The following is a 15,000-nucleotide window of genomic DNA, read 5'->3' on the forward strand; positions in this document are numbered from 1 at the left end:
AAAACTTGTTTAAACAAGTCCAGGAAGAACAAAGGCAGCCAAATCCTAAGAAAAGGAATACCTAGATGAACACTCTAGGGGTCATTTCCCAGAAAAAAAAACTGATAGGCTTCTAATCACAACACCAGAACAGAGAGAGAAGTAGCAGTATTTTGTGTTTTCAAGCTGAGTTAGAGAATAATAAATCAGCTGCATGTAATGTAGTTAGTTTATACTGATTTGAGAAAAGGAAAAATAAAGGCAAGCTGGATTGTTACAATTATTAGAAATTAAGTGTAAGTAGAAATGCACATTCAGGCTTTGCAGTCCAATACCATTAACTATATTTGTGAATCCTGTTCTTTTCTAAGACGTAGACATCATAATCCTTATGTAGCTCTTTAAGCTAAATCTATCCTTCTCCCATGAAAAGCTAAATTTTAAGTCCTGTCTTGATAATACATCCCTTGAAGTCACTTCTCATAACAAATTAGTAGGGATGATAGTGGATGATCATCTTAGAATCAATCTGCATAAGAAAAACTCATCAAAAACTCGGGCTGCTTTATAGAACCAAAAACTTTCTCACCAACGTAGCTAAGCTGCACTTGCCGCTACTTATCTCCTCCCTACACTTCTTTATGGCACTCTCGTTATTAACCTTCAGCATCACAAAAATCAAAACTTGAACAATGCTATAAGAATTTGCTGCAAATACGTCTTTTCAGAACCCACCAGCATATAGCACTAAAAAGCCTAAATAGGTTTGAACTACCCCATCAGTTAACATATACGTAGCTTCTTACTACCTAAAAAATTATTCAGAATCCATCTGTTTGTCTAGCATTAAATAACATTCTACGCAACTATGTTCCCAGTCACTCATTACAATCCAGTGACCAAAATCTCCTGTCCGTCCACAAACCTATCAGATCTGCTGGGTGTTTTCTGTACTTGTACCGTGTTGCTAAGGCCTAGAACTCCTTTCCTTATCTCTATCCATAAGGTTAATACCCTCTCTCACATCCTTCAAAACCATACTGAAAGACTTCCTAGGCAAAAGCTGCCTCTGTTCTTGCTCAACACTGGGATAGACTATATTCCTAAATGTGAACAAATAGCTATAAATACCTTACATTTCCTTACTCTCCCTTCTTCACTCACTTCCTTACTTCTGTCAGTTTCTCTCTCCCTGGCTTTCTCTCTAACTAAAGAAATAATCCCAACAACGAGCTGGAACACACCAGCTTTATTGACAACAAAATGTTCCTTCGACTAAGCGCTTTCACCAGTAATTGGCTTCATCAGAGTCAAAGAAGCCTCCAACTTTTAAATTTCAAATCCAATCAAAAAAAAAAAAGAGAGAGAGCGAGAGACATGGGAACAAATCTCAGTCTCTCTATTTTAATTTACTTCTTCCCCGGGATTAGTCGAAGGAACATTTTGTTGTCAATAAAGCTGGTGTGTTTCAGGTCGTTGTTGGGATTATTTCTTTATTTTCCAAGTTTTTTGTTCCTGTTGGGAATCTGTTTTTGCTGTGTTTTCTCTCTAACTATACCATAAGCTTGCTTTTCTCTCACTTCGTATTGCAATTTGTGTTTGTATTATACTAAATTATCTTTAATTTCTGTCTCAACTGGATAACATTTCTCTAGCTATTGACATATAACTTGCATCTGTTCTTAACCAATGTTTTCATAATTTGTCTAATTTGGTATAATTATGCTGGCACCTCAGCACCGTAAAAATCTACTGCCAATCATTAGCAGACTGGACTTCCACTGTGATGACTCCTAACCGGGAAAAGCCGAAAGAAGAACAAACATTTAAATGTAGTTTTTTGTATTATATTTAAGGACAATAAAATTATTGTTCTTGAAATGAAGCACAAAGGTATATAGTGCTATCAGAACAGTTGACTGAAATGGCCTTTTTTATTTGCTTGGAATTCTTTAAAGAACATAAAACGTCACACAAGCTGTGCAAAAGTATAAGTAGCAGCAGTGAATACATGCAAAAATGTACAGAAATGTGCATTCTTAGAACTCATATGCTATTACCATATGGATGAAAATGATCTGAAAATAAAGGGTAAACCATATAATACTCGCATACCTTTCACACATTAGATCACTAGATTTAGTGCCATATTCTGGTTTAAATGTCATAAACATCTTAATTACAGATTTGTGTTTATTATCACTAGGAGAAAGGATTACTGCACAGATTTAATTGAAAACGTAAAAAGTAATATTGACCTGTTTTCTAAATTCCAGTTCATTTAGCAGTATGTCACATAAAAGTGTAATCTCATTATGTCTATAATTGCCACAATAAAAAAAATCTAGTCAGTACTTGGTGCCTGATATATACTTTTACATGCCATTACCTTCAGCAGTTTTAGAAACATTTGGTTTATTTTTTTTCTTTTATGCACTAAATGTGTGTTTTACTTATGATAATTTAAAATAGCCTTTATTTAAAAAACACCCAGCCCGTCTAACTGAGTTAATCCTATGGCACATACCAAAATAAACAAAAATTAATATTTTTATCAAAAGTATAAAACAATATGTCTTAGTCAAATAAGAATCAATGTAACATAAAAATCAGTATCCCCACCCAGTCATACACCATATGTTGTAACAAGCCTTATTACAGCATTGAATCTTGAAGGCTGTTATTGTTCAAAGAAATCATCTGATTAAATAGAGTGATTGACCTTGGAAGTTAATACTGCATAACTGCCTGGATCAGTCATACGCTCATTTTATGTTACTCCCTACAGTTCCAATGAGACCCTGTACTGTCCTTCACAAAATGTGAGTGTCAACTTTCTAATGATAATTATCACTACTGCAGAAAATCACATACTTCTAAATGGTCTTAAAAAAGTCTCACTGAAACAGATGTATGCTACTGCCTTAAATTCTGCTTAGTGACAAAATAATAGCATTTCCTTTCCTTATTAAATATATTAAATGTATCAAACCTTTTCAATCACATTGAAATAAAAATATATACATCAGGGGCCCATTTCTAAAAGACATGCTGTCAGTGTAAGTGACTTACTCTGGTGTAAGCCTGCTTTATCAATAGGCCTTACACTAGAGTATGTCACTTAACACTGAGAGCAAGTCTTTTTGAATCTGGCCCAGAAGTCAATACTATATTAAAACGTACATAAACTGTAACATCTGGCATAGGAAGTAGAATGCATTTGTATTACAAAGACATGATACTTAAGCCATATACATGTTTAACTTAAACTGTGTCTAACATGCAACAAGTAGTTTAGTAACACTTTTATTAAAAATCCAAATTGGACTATTGTCTGACAATTTCCAAGTCACATCAATAATGAGCTACATGTGAATGTGCATGCTGAGTGCTTGCATGACTCGCAGGTAAAATTAAAAGATATAAAACTTTTACCTTTTTAAAAATGGTACAATAGCTATGAATCCTGGACAGGGTGAGTCGTAGCTAGGGTTCTGCTCCCTACTGGCCTGATTCTTTATTCTCTGGATCAAACCTGGCCATAAGGGAGAAAATAATTTTGTATTTCCTACCCATCCCAAGTATTACAACTACAATGCAGCGGCATATCTCTCCAATCGTTTATTTCATGACATTTGAGCAATCACCCCATCTCACTTAGGTTAATTTGTACCCTACACATGCTGTCTGTGTTGTATTTTTAAACGTGGTGTCTCTTGAGTGGAAGTCGCATCCCACTTTTGTAAATTTGGTCTTCAAAGGTCCTCCCAGTCTTATCCCCTCTCCTCACAGACATCAGCACTACAAGGTCATATAGGCAAAGTCCTTCCCATAAACTGATACAACTTCATTAACCCTCTCTTTCATATGTTCACACATGCTGGGCACACAGTTTAATAACTACAGCATGAATGCACTTTTCCAGTTTGGTTTTAAAATCTGCAACTTTTAGGCGAAGACTACACATCACTGGAAACTTTTCCACAGGAACCAACCTGGGATTACTGCTGCTGTTTTGCTCCTGGTGAAGGAAGAAGCAAAGCCACATTGATTCCTAGATGTTTCTGATTGGATGTTCGATGGGGGAATTCTCCCTTGACTTGGTTACCATTTTAGTGGGAACCTCTTCAGCTGAAAATTTCAGAGCATTGCACAGCTCTGTACTTTACTGGGCTGCGATTCTGAACAGGCTACCCAGTGCAGCTGCTAAGAGAAGACTACAAGCCTACTAACTCCTGAAGCATCTGAGACAAGCCCACTGATTGCTAGAGAGCCTGTGACTGGCATCTTGGAAGCCAGCTTAACATTAGTGTTGGTACAGCTTTGACTTGGGGAGAAAAAGAGCAGAAAGAAATGAATTCCCAGCTGATCCTGATGCAGTGAGACCAGCAGTAATACTAACTAGGAGTTAGGCAATAGGCAAGTCACTGCTGTAGTTAAGACTCCTATTTTATCATTGTGTTAATTCACCAGCTGAAATAGTTAGTAACTTATCTGAGATGGGTCTAGCATAATGGTTAAGGTCTTTACCTCAGAGACAGGCCATACAGGGTTTGATTCTGACTTTGGGTTATTGGATTGGCTTAAATTAGACCTTCAGTGCAGTTAGCTTAGTATTCATTTATGAGATGAACCAATAGGTATATGCTTCTTAAAACTTACTCAAACCTCAAAGGCCTCTCAGGCACAGTCCTCAGAAACTCTGCATGCACACAAACAAGGCAATTCCCATCACAACACATAAATCCACATCTCACTGTGCCTCACCTACCAAGCCCATATGGCAAAACACTCCAGAAAACCCAATATTTTGATCTTAGAAGACTCCATTGTGAGACATATTGATGTCCCTCCTACCAGGCTGGATAAGGAGAAGGTTACAGTTAGTTGTGTATCAAGGGCCAGGATCCACCAGATCATGCAAGCTCTAAGGTCACTTACCCCTACGTACCAGTATGACTCAGTCATAGGCCATGTGGGCATGAATTACCTGAGACATGCCTCACTGGACTATATAAAGAGAGACATGATTGAGCTCTCAGAATATGTGTCATAAACAAGTTTGAGCCTAGCAGTGAGCAGAATTCTACCATCTCCAAGGATGATGCCACAATACCAGCAGAAAATGATAGACTTTAACAATTGGTTTAGCTACTGGTGTCATTCCAAAGGGGGCCGATACTTATTAGCCTGGAATGTTATGGCTGACTGGCCATGCTGCTTTGACAGGGATGATCTTCACCTGTCACCTCTAGGCTTTCAGATATTGGACAAAACATTATCCGCCACTATAGTGCCTTTTTTAGGCATTGCAAAACAGATAAACTTTCCATCATAGCAAAAACTACTCAGGACAAGCTAAGGTGTTACTGCTCAATGCTAGGATTCCCAACAAGAAGCTGCACTCCCTGGAAACACTAGTCATCCTGGAGAATCCTGACATCTGTGCAGTTACTGAAACATGGTTCAAAGTCTCAGAAGCACTCCAGCAGTGCATGGCTATAAAGTCTTTCATACATTCCAACCATCCACTAAACATGAAAGAGCAAAAGGCAGAGGTGTGTCTATCTACATAAAGGATAATCACACCTCAAGGCTGGTCAAACAATGTGACATGCTTGAGCTAGTCCATGTCCAACTAACCGTTGGAAAAATCCATTACCATATTCTTGCTAGCTACAGGTCCCCCACCATGAACCAGGAAACCCATACATTTTTACCTAAAGTTCCTAGAATCACTCACTGTCCAGCCCAATACCATACTCATGAGTGATTTTAACTATCTCTCCATTAATTGGGAGGCATACATGACCACTAACATGTAGGCCCAAAGATTTCTTGACTTTACAAATTCAAATGATGTCCTAGAGCAGCTAGTCTGCACTTCCACTAGGGGAACAAACATACTAAATCTGGTACTCACAAATATGTGACAGTGCTGCACCCCCCCCCCCGCCATGTGATGTCCTTACTGTTAAGATAAGATCACAAAGCAGTCTCCCTTGAAATAAAGGTTAATCTAGTCCCCCTCACCTAACCTGAAAAACTTTAAGAACTTCTTTAATGTAAATTACTTTCTATTAAGGGATGGCATAGCTAGTTTCCAAGCCCCCCCCCCCAAATCCAGAAAACACAGAAACCTATACAGAGGTGTACACAAAAGCCCTATAAACAATAGAAAAATGCATAGAAATGGCAGTACCAAACAAAAATAAACCCAGGTCAATCTGCAAAAATAAGCCAATCTGGTGGATCCCTGGTATTTATAAGTTGTACAATAAAAAGAAAATCCTGTTGAGAAGTAAGAGGAAATGTGCACACGAGAGCAAAAAGTCCCTCATTAGTCTAAACAAGTGAATCAGGGAACTAAGGATAACCATTAGGCATTTTTTCAGTTATAACAGCAGTCTTAAGGGCAACGCCCACCAATGTGCAGAATTAGTTGTAGTTGGCATCACCTATACTTAGGCAGAAAATATAGCAAATCTGCTGGCCAAGAAATCCAGCTCAAATTTCTCCTCCCAATCACCCCCAGTTCTCCCCCCAAAAATACCATTCACCACTCGACTGCCACTGCACTCTCTAAAGCTAAAAACATGGTTTCAGTGGGGCCTGACAATATACCAGGTTGTCTCAAACGGTTTAAATCAGGACTTATCAGGCCCATTAGGAGCTCTTATATTGTCATAATTTTCATATTTTTCTAAATACCCCAACAACAAAGTACCACAGACATAACTGTTTAGCCTCATATTAAAGCACACAGATGAATGAACAAAGTGCTGCTGTGAGTGTGTGTGTAACTTGAGTAGTTACTGAGATACTATAAGTTATTTACAAAATATTACAAGATGATTATTTACGGTGTTTATGTCTTGTAAATTCCAATTTAAGATCTAGAATCTAATGAAGACTACCATTTTAAATATTCATTTGTGCTGAATAGTTTGCCATTTACATTTCTTTAGTGACATTTATGGCTCAAGAGATATGAGCATTGGTTTGAAATGTGATGTTATAACTTGATTTTGGCACAAATTACAGGATACAGTCATTGGGAGTTAAGAGTACAAACTGCCAGAGCTCCACTGGTGTAAATAAGATCTGATACTGATTTTAGGTCTTTGTTTCTGACTGTTGAGCTAAGTGGTTTGAAACAGCATGTGAGATTCATTGGGTTACGCTGTATGTTTCTTACAGCAGGAAGCATAAGAAAGGTAGGTTAAAAGGGGCAGTCACATTGAGTGCAAGGTAGCAGTGGGTGCAATCAGGAAGTGCAGTTCCTGTATTCCTTTCTGTACTGGCATTCCTGAATGTCGGTATACCAAAGCACTTCAGCTTTTCAGCACATCTTGTATGGTAACTTGCTATAGCAAGCTGTTTCTTTTTTTGTTCTGAAAAATTCAGAGGGTGGTACACCGAATCAGGGATTGGCACTGGGCACTAGGTGAGGCAGCTACACCTGTGCCCCCAGTAGCAAACTGAAATGTATTTCTTGGCTATTGTTAATGTAATCATTCCTTCATGTCATCAGGAAGGCGCACGCAGTCATACAAGTGGCTGTAACTGATGTGCGCATGTAATTATGCACTGCAAAGCTGGAAAATGTTGTTTTGAGCGGGAAGGGCACAAGGCTGAGAAAAATAATGCAAAACAGGCATGTGTATCTTTTTCCAATGGCATAACAATCAGTTTTTTTTTTCTGGTACAATTTTGCCTTTGCCCTCATAGGGCAAGTATTTATACATAACAGGCTCTGTGGAACCTAGTTGGACTTTCCCGGTCAACAGATGTTAAATAAATAAATAAACAAGCAAATTTTGAGTGCTATGATTTTTAACCCTCTGCTAAGATTTTTGGTGGCTCCCTGTTACCATTTTGAAAACTGAGAGGTTTAGAGGTATGCATGGAAAGCTCAGAAATGGTTCTTTCTGTGGTATGGATTGTTAACATTTTCTCCTCATGAAACTTTTATAAAATACTTAAATGTTACAAATGCTTATCTTTGTTATGATACTAATAGTAGATGGGTAGACACCTATATGGGAGAGGAACTAACCAGAGTGTTTTTCCATTGGTCATTTGTTAATTGGCTAATTGAACTTGTTTTTCATGGGCTCTTTTCAGCCACAACCCAGGCCACAAGGACAAATGCAGTACATATGGGTAGCTCAGAAAACCAATTGAGCAGTATATTTTTGGCAAGTTGGAGAAAATCCACACAGACCTGGGGAAAACATGCATATTCCAGACAGGCAATGACACCTTGTCAGGATTAAACATAGGACTCTGGAGATGTCTTTCCATATCACTGTTGCAGTATTCTTCACCTAAGGGATCTCCTGCAAAGGATAGCCCAATGTCCAGCTAATATACCAAAGACTTCAGCTCTTATAGGCACTGTACATCACACTTATGCTCCCCATGCAAGACATAAGGCATAAAGGTGACATACGGATGCAAATATTCAGAACTTATTTGCCGCTAGCCCAAACGCCATTATCAAATGTCGGTCTCAATGCCCTTCACCTGTGCTGGTCACTAAGCCATGTTTTCAGATACCCCCCCCCCCCACTGGGGTTTCTTCTCTTTCTTTTCTTATTTTTGTTATTGCGTTCATGTCACCAGAAAGGGAAAATGTCAGTGCAGGAGGCAGATTCCTCATAAAGGCCATCATGACCAGTGTCTTTGTTGTTTGGGTGCCTCCTACGATCATATGCAGTATTCTGCCTGCCAGGCATTTGTGCCTAAGATCTTATGTAGCCGCCTATCCTCTTTGCCCCTCTAGATGGAGAAACAGTGTCTTAAGTTGCTGGATCAGGGTGCTATTGTGGAATTCTCCCATCCTGATGGCCAACCATCTGCCAAGAAGGCCAAAAAAGTTAGGCCTGATCCAGCTGCTTTCTAGCCTCCCCCTGGCTTTTCTCTCAAGGCTGGTGAAAGCCTACAGGACCATCCAGTGGTTGCTTTGGATTCCTCTGCCACAACCATGTCAGAGGTTGGCATGGATATGGCTTCTCACACATCCTCAGAGGCCTTTCAGTTGTTTGTGCATGAGGTGGAGGGGGAACCTCAGCTGATTACATCTGAAGGACTGAGGGGGATTCCTCAGATCTTAGTAAGGGAGGAGATTCCTGCAATCAATATAGAGTTGTTTCAGGGGTCTGACCTTTGAGGGTGTTTAGAGTGTATGTCCCATAGAAGAAAAAGCAATAGGCAAAGCATATTTCCCGTGTTATGAAGGATCCCCACTGTGAATGGCAGGATTTCACAAAAGGTTTATTTAGAGCTCTGATGGCCTTGATGCCACCTCAAGAGTCTCTGGTCCTATTCCTCCCTGGTCTTCTACCCCACTCAAAATTAGATTCCTCGAATGATGATCTGGACTCAAGGGAAGAATCCTTGGCTTGTAATTCCCAAATCCCTTCCCCCTTGGACTGCTTAAGTCCAAACCCCCCTTTGGAAGAGCTGTCATTTGGGAATTGCATTGCCTGTATGATGGACTATTTTAAGTGGGATTGTTCTCAAGTTTCTGATATTCAGAAAAGGTATTATGATCTCCTACAGATAGAATCTCCCAAACCATCTGCTGTGCCTCCTGTTTTGGCTGCCCTTTTTAATACCTTTTCATCAGCTTCTGTAGCACCTGACTCTCAGCCTCCTGTACCTAAGAAGCCAGATAGGTTCTATAAAGTACCTGAGGAGTAAAACTTTCTTTATTAATTCCCTTCTGCTGACCCTTCTGTAATGGTAGCCTCTTCTGACAGGTCATTCAAGTTGTTGCCATTCACCAAGCTGTTGCCTTCTAATAAGGATAGTAGGGCAATGGAAAGATAGGGCAAGAAAGTTTACACTCTGCCACTTTGTCCTTTACGGCCATCAACTGCCAGACTCATATGACCAGGTATGATTTGGCTGTCCTTTCCCAAGTATCTAAGGTGGTTTCTGACCTTCCTGACCTGAGAGGAAGGCTTTGTCCCTTTCCGTGCTGGGCTCCACTGTACAAGTCGCCCACCATTCAGTCAAATGCAGCTGTGATGCAGCTGATGCCTCTTTCAGGGCTGCTGCCTTTGGTTCAGTTATGAGACATTATTCTTGGCTGATGACATTAAGGCCAAACTTTTGGATGCTCCTTAGAATAATAAAAGTCTTTTTAGATCTTCTGCTGATAACCTTTCCAAGGCTCTCCGGGGCAAGGGCAAGACTTTGCAGGAACTGAAGCATACTTTTGTTTTTCCTATACAAAATTTCAGAGGAATTGTCCATCCAAATCTGACTTTGTTCATATGCAGTCTGGTCCTCCTCCCAAGGGCAAGAAGGCTTCTAGGTGTGTGCCAAACACCTTTCTCAAGATTCCTTCCTTTCAGATGTTATTCCTGCAGGCATTGTTTCCCCCTCTTCTTTTTTCTTAGGCCTTTCTGGTATCTCTGGATCTCAAGGATGCATACCTTTACATCCCAATACATTTTCTTTTCAGGAATTTTTTATGTTTCTCTGTCTCTTCCTTGCATTTTCAGTTCTCTGCTTTGCCCTTTGGCCTCTATACTGTCCCAAGTGTTTTCACCAAATGTTTCACTCTCGCCATTGCCTTTTGCAGGATTTGAGGTATTTAGATTTTTCTCTGTCTAGACAATCTGCTTATTCAAGCGCCTTCCTCAGCACTCTGCTTCAGGATCTCAGGTTTACTGATTCTGTGTTAAACAGTCTGGGTTCACCATAAACCTCCAGAAATCAGTTCTGATGCCATCCCAGGATCATATTTCCCTTGACTGCAGACCTCAGACAGTTTCCGTGTTGGCATCTCTGCCTGTCCCTAAGGCTCTGGCATCTGTCATGGCCTGGGAATTTCTCAGGATTCTGGGGTTCATAGCTTCCACCATTCCCATGCTCCCTTTCACCAGGCTCCATATGAGAAAACTTCAGTGTTACTTCAAATCTGTGTGGCTTCAACACTGCTACCCATGGACTTCCCAGTACCCTTCCTTCTCTGTCTCAATCTTCAATGGTGGATTCTTCAAATTTCTCTCAACCCAGGGCTTCCATTTCAAGCTGTAATTCCTACTCAGGAGCTCTTTACAGATGCCTCAGACAGGGGGTGCAGTGCTTCCTGTAGACCCCTAATGAATCAGGGTCTCTAGCCTCCTCATCAGAGGTCAGACCACATCAACATAAAGGAGATGAGGGCCCTGCTTCTGTCCCTACAACCTTTTCATTCCCCTTTTCATCCAGGGCTCCTCAAAGTTTTCACAGACAATATTGCAGTGATGTGGTATATCCACAAGCAGGGAGGCACAAGGTCCTAGCTTCTTTGCAGACTAGCTATTCAGGTCTGGGATCTGGCTACCCAGTATCAAGTGACTCTTCACGCAGTTAATATTCACTCAGTGCACAATCTAGTGGCAGACTCATTGAGCAGGTCGAGCGCACACGCTCACAATGGATGCTTCACAGAGATGTGTTCTTGGATATTGTCCACAGTGGGGTACTCCTCAGATAGATCTTTTTGCCTCCCTTATAGACAGACAACTTCCTTTATTCTGTTCCAGATTCCCAAGTCCTCATGACTTGGAAAGTGGATGCCCTGTCTTTTCCTTGGAAGGGGATGTTTTTGTATGCCTCCCCCTTCCTCTTTTACCATGAGTTCTGCACAAGATCAAACAGGACACTCCCAAAATCTTGCTGGTGACTCCTTTTGGTACAGACTGCATTGGTTCTCCGTTCTTTCTCACTTGGCTAGGGCCAATCACCACAAGTTACCTCACCAGGTGGATCTTCTCACACAAGACAAGGGGTATGTTATCCATACTCACTTGTCCAGTCTTCAAATGAAACTGTGGGTGATAGGGTTTTGATCCTTTTCTGGCACCTCTTTTCTGAAGATGTGCTTAGAGTTCTGCAGATGGCCAGGAAACCTACTACCAAGAATGTATGTCCAAATGGAAAAGATTTTCTGTCTAGTGCCTCTCCCACCATCAGGAACCTCTATCTATGGAGGTTCCTTTGGTTCTCTCTTATTTGTGTGATCTGCACCATGCTGGCTTGGCATATTCCTCAGTGAATGCCCACTTGTCAGCATTGTCTGTTGTCTGCCCTTGAATCCTCCTCTGGTCTCTAGGTTTGAGGTCAAGCAATTCCTTAAAGGCATCCTTAAATCAGGCCTCCCAGGAAGCCTATTCCACCTTCTTGGCACCACAGTGTTGTACTTGAAAATTTGACCCAGGCTCCTTTCGAACCTGCTTCCTCAGTTTCCTTGCAACATTGTATTCGGAAGACTCTTTTGCTTTTGTCTCTTACTTCTGCTAAAAGGGTGTTTGAACTTCAGGCTCTTATGGCTATTCCTCCTTTTTAGTTTTTCATAAACAAGGGGTATCTCTTTGTACTAATCCTTCTTTTATGTCCAAAGTGATCAATGAGTTGTCCCTTAATCAGTCTATTCATCTTCATTCCTTTTATCCTTCTGTGCAGTCTGCCATTCAGAAGGTTCTTCAAACCCTGAATTTGCATAGACAGCTCAGATATTATTTAGATAAAACTAAAGTTTTTTGCAAAGCTGAGCAGTTTTTGTTTTCTTTCATCCCAGAAATTTGTGTTTGGCTGTTTCTAAGCAAAACACCTCCTCCTGTATATCTAAGGCCATGTCTTTTTGTTGTTCTTTTCATGTTAAATGTCTGTTCTTATTGTCTGTTCTCATCTGTAAAGGCTACTGGGGCATTTACCTCCTCTGGTGCCTTTTTCAAGGGCCTGGATACCAATTCTATCCTTGAGGCCGCTATTTGGTCCTCTGTTCATACTTTCACTAAACATTACAAGTTGGATGTATTTCCAGAGCTGGGGCATTTTTTGTCTGGCTATTCTGCATGGATATGTGGATTTTTCTTTGCCTTCCTCCTCCCAGGCTTCCTCTTGAGCTTTTGTGCTCTCCCTTAGGTGAAGAGCACTGCAGCAGTGATATGGAAGGACATTTTATAGTTGTGTAAAATCTTACCATAACAGTAGATGTCCTTCTCTTCACTGTTGCAGTATTTGCTCCCTCTGTCCTTTCCCCTCTGTCCTGACTCTTGCCCTGGGTTCTGTTTCCTTCCTGGCTGAGAGGCCCTTTCCCTGAGTTCTGTTTCCTTCCTGGCCGAGGGGCCCTTTTTCTATTTTTCCTTCTTTGTTTTTAATTCTGGATACACATGTTCCTCCTTCTCCCTGAGGGGATTCTTTTCTTCCTGAGGCTTTTTCAGTTCTGAGTGTTTGCATCCATACATCACCTTTATGCCCTACATCTTGTGCCAGGAGCATATGTGTGATATACGGCACCTATAAGAGCTGAAGGCTTTGGTATACTGGCAAAAAATTACTTAGACGAAGAATACTGCAACAGCAAAGAGAAGGACATCTATTGTTATGGTAAGATTTTACACAACTGTACTTTCTGAGTGAGAGATCTTTAACATCCAGCCTATATTAATTAGAAATAAGTACTTGTCCGCAGATAGCCGAATTATACCAGATGAAAGTGGAATGAAACAGACAAATAATGAACAGAGATCTGCAGAGAAGATGTTAGAGAAGTGACGAATGTAACTACTTTACATACAGGTAGGCACCTAGTTAGCTTTAAACTTATCAAGTACCTAAAATTAAAGGTCCAAACAAAGTAAAACACATCTTGGAGCGCTAAAGGCAGCTTTTACCAATATAAACTACTGTATATAAACAAAGTAAAGCTGTGCCACCATGGTGAAGGTTAAAAGCTAGTTTAATAGACTCAAACAATAAAATCTATAAAAAAATGTTATATATGTTGCCAGCTGCTGTTTGTGTAATGGGTTTTATGTTGGCAAGACCAACAGACATTTCAAGGAACTAATTCTTCTTTGCTTGAGTGACATTAGATTATACAACAGAACTAGTGCTTTGTCTCAACATATTACCAAATACCCTGATCACAAGTTTTCTTTCATGGCTTTGGAAGTAATTGGAGAAAATATAAGAGGAAAGCTATTCAAGAAAACATAAATTATTGAGACTGGATGGATTGCTGACATACAGGCTGACAAGTTGGCTGGCTTGAATGGGATGGTCCCTTTAAAGCCTTTACTCAAGGGGTAGAGACTTCTGAGATGACTGTGAGATTGACAGATCATTACCTTTTAAAACTAGGAAGGTCTGCTAATAAAACAGGATCTGAAGAAGGCAACTGTCAAAAGTGCTTATCCGCCTGTTATTTTCTCTGAGCTTTTACAGTTTTTATAGATTTTATTGTTTGAGTCTATTAAACTAGCTTTTAACCTTCACCATGGTGGCACAGCTTTACTGTGTTTACATACAAAACCAAAGAACCTGGGAGCGAGGGTGTTTAAAGTAAGCACCTTGGTGCAGAGGTGCAACTCACTACTGGTAATGTGCTTATTTATTAAGGACTTTAGAATCTTGATCTATAAATACAGAACCTTGCAAAAATATTTACACTATGTTGTCTGCATAAACCGTGTATAAATCCTCAGATGGAAAACTGTCTGTTTCTAAAGAGGAGAAGAGGGGTAGTTTTACGTAATATTTGTATTAATATCTACTTACACAGTTAGTAGTCATGGTTTCCAGCACAGGCACAGAAATTCACAGTAGTAAAGTAGCATCTCTTGTCAATACACCTCAGACTAAGTGTCCTTCTTCACTGTTGCCATTGGTTCCATGGGACTAGGGCCTGTCCCAGAGGATGGTGTTAGCACTGTAAGGAAAGTACAAATGCATCACATATTCTGTACAATTACCACATACGGTTTCCAGTACTGAGGGGTACCAGCCCTTTTTGTTGTGATAATAAAGTGACCTTCACATTTGATAAAAATCATAGTAAAATTACCTTATCTGTTGTCATAATTAATCTCAATGGACTAGGATCGGTGACAGATTAAGAATGTGACCTAAAGGATGTATGAAGCCCTGACTAGACGTGTCTGATCTGGGTTTGATTACTAACCCTGGCCCTGAGAGGGATGAGGTGGGGAAGAAGAGTGAAGTGACACTAAGCCT

Source organism: Protopterus annectens, chromosome 12.part0 (genome assembly GCF_019279795.1).
Source record: "Protopterus annectens isolate FY-2018-M chromosome 12.part0, PAN1.0, whole genome shotgun sequence".
Lineage (NCBI taxonomy): Eukaryota > Metazoa > Chordata > Ceratodontiformes > Protopteridae > Protopterus > Protopterus annectens.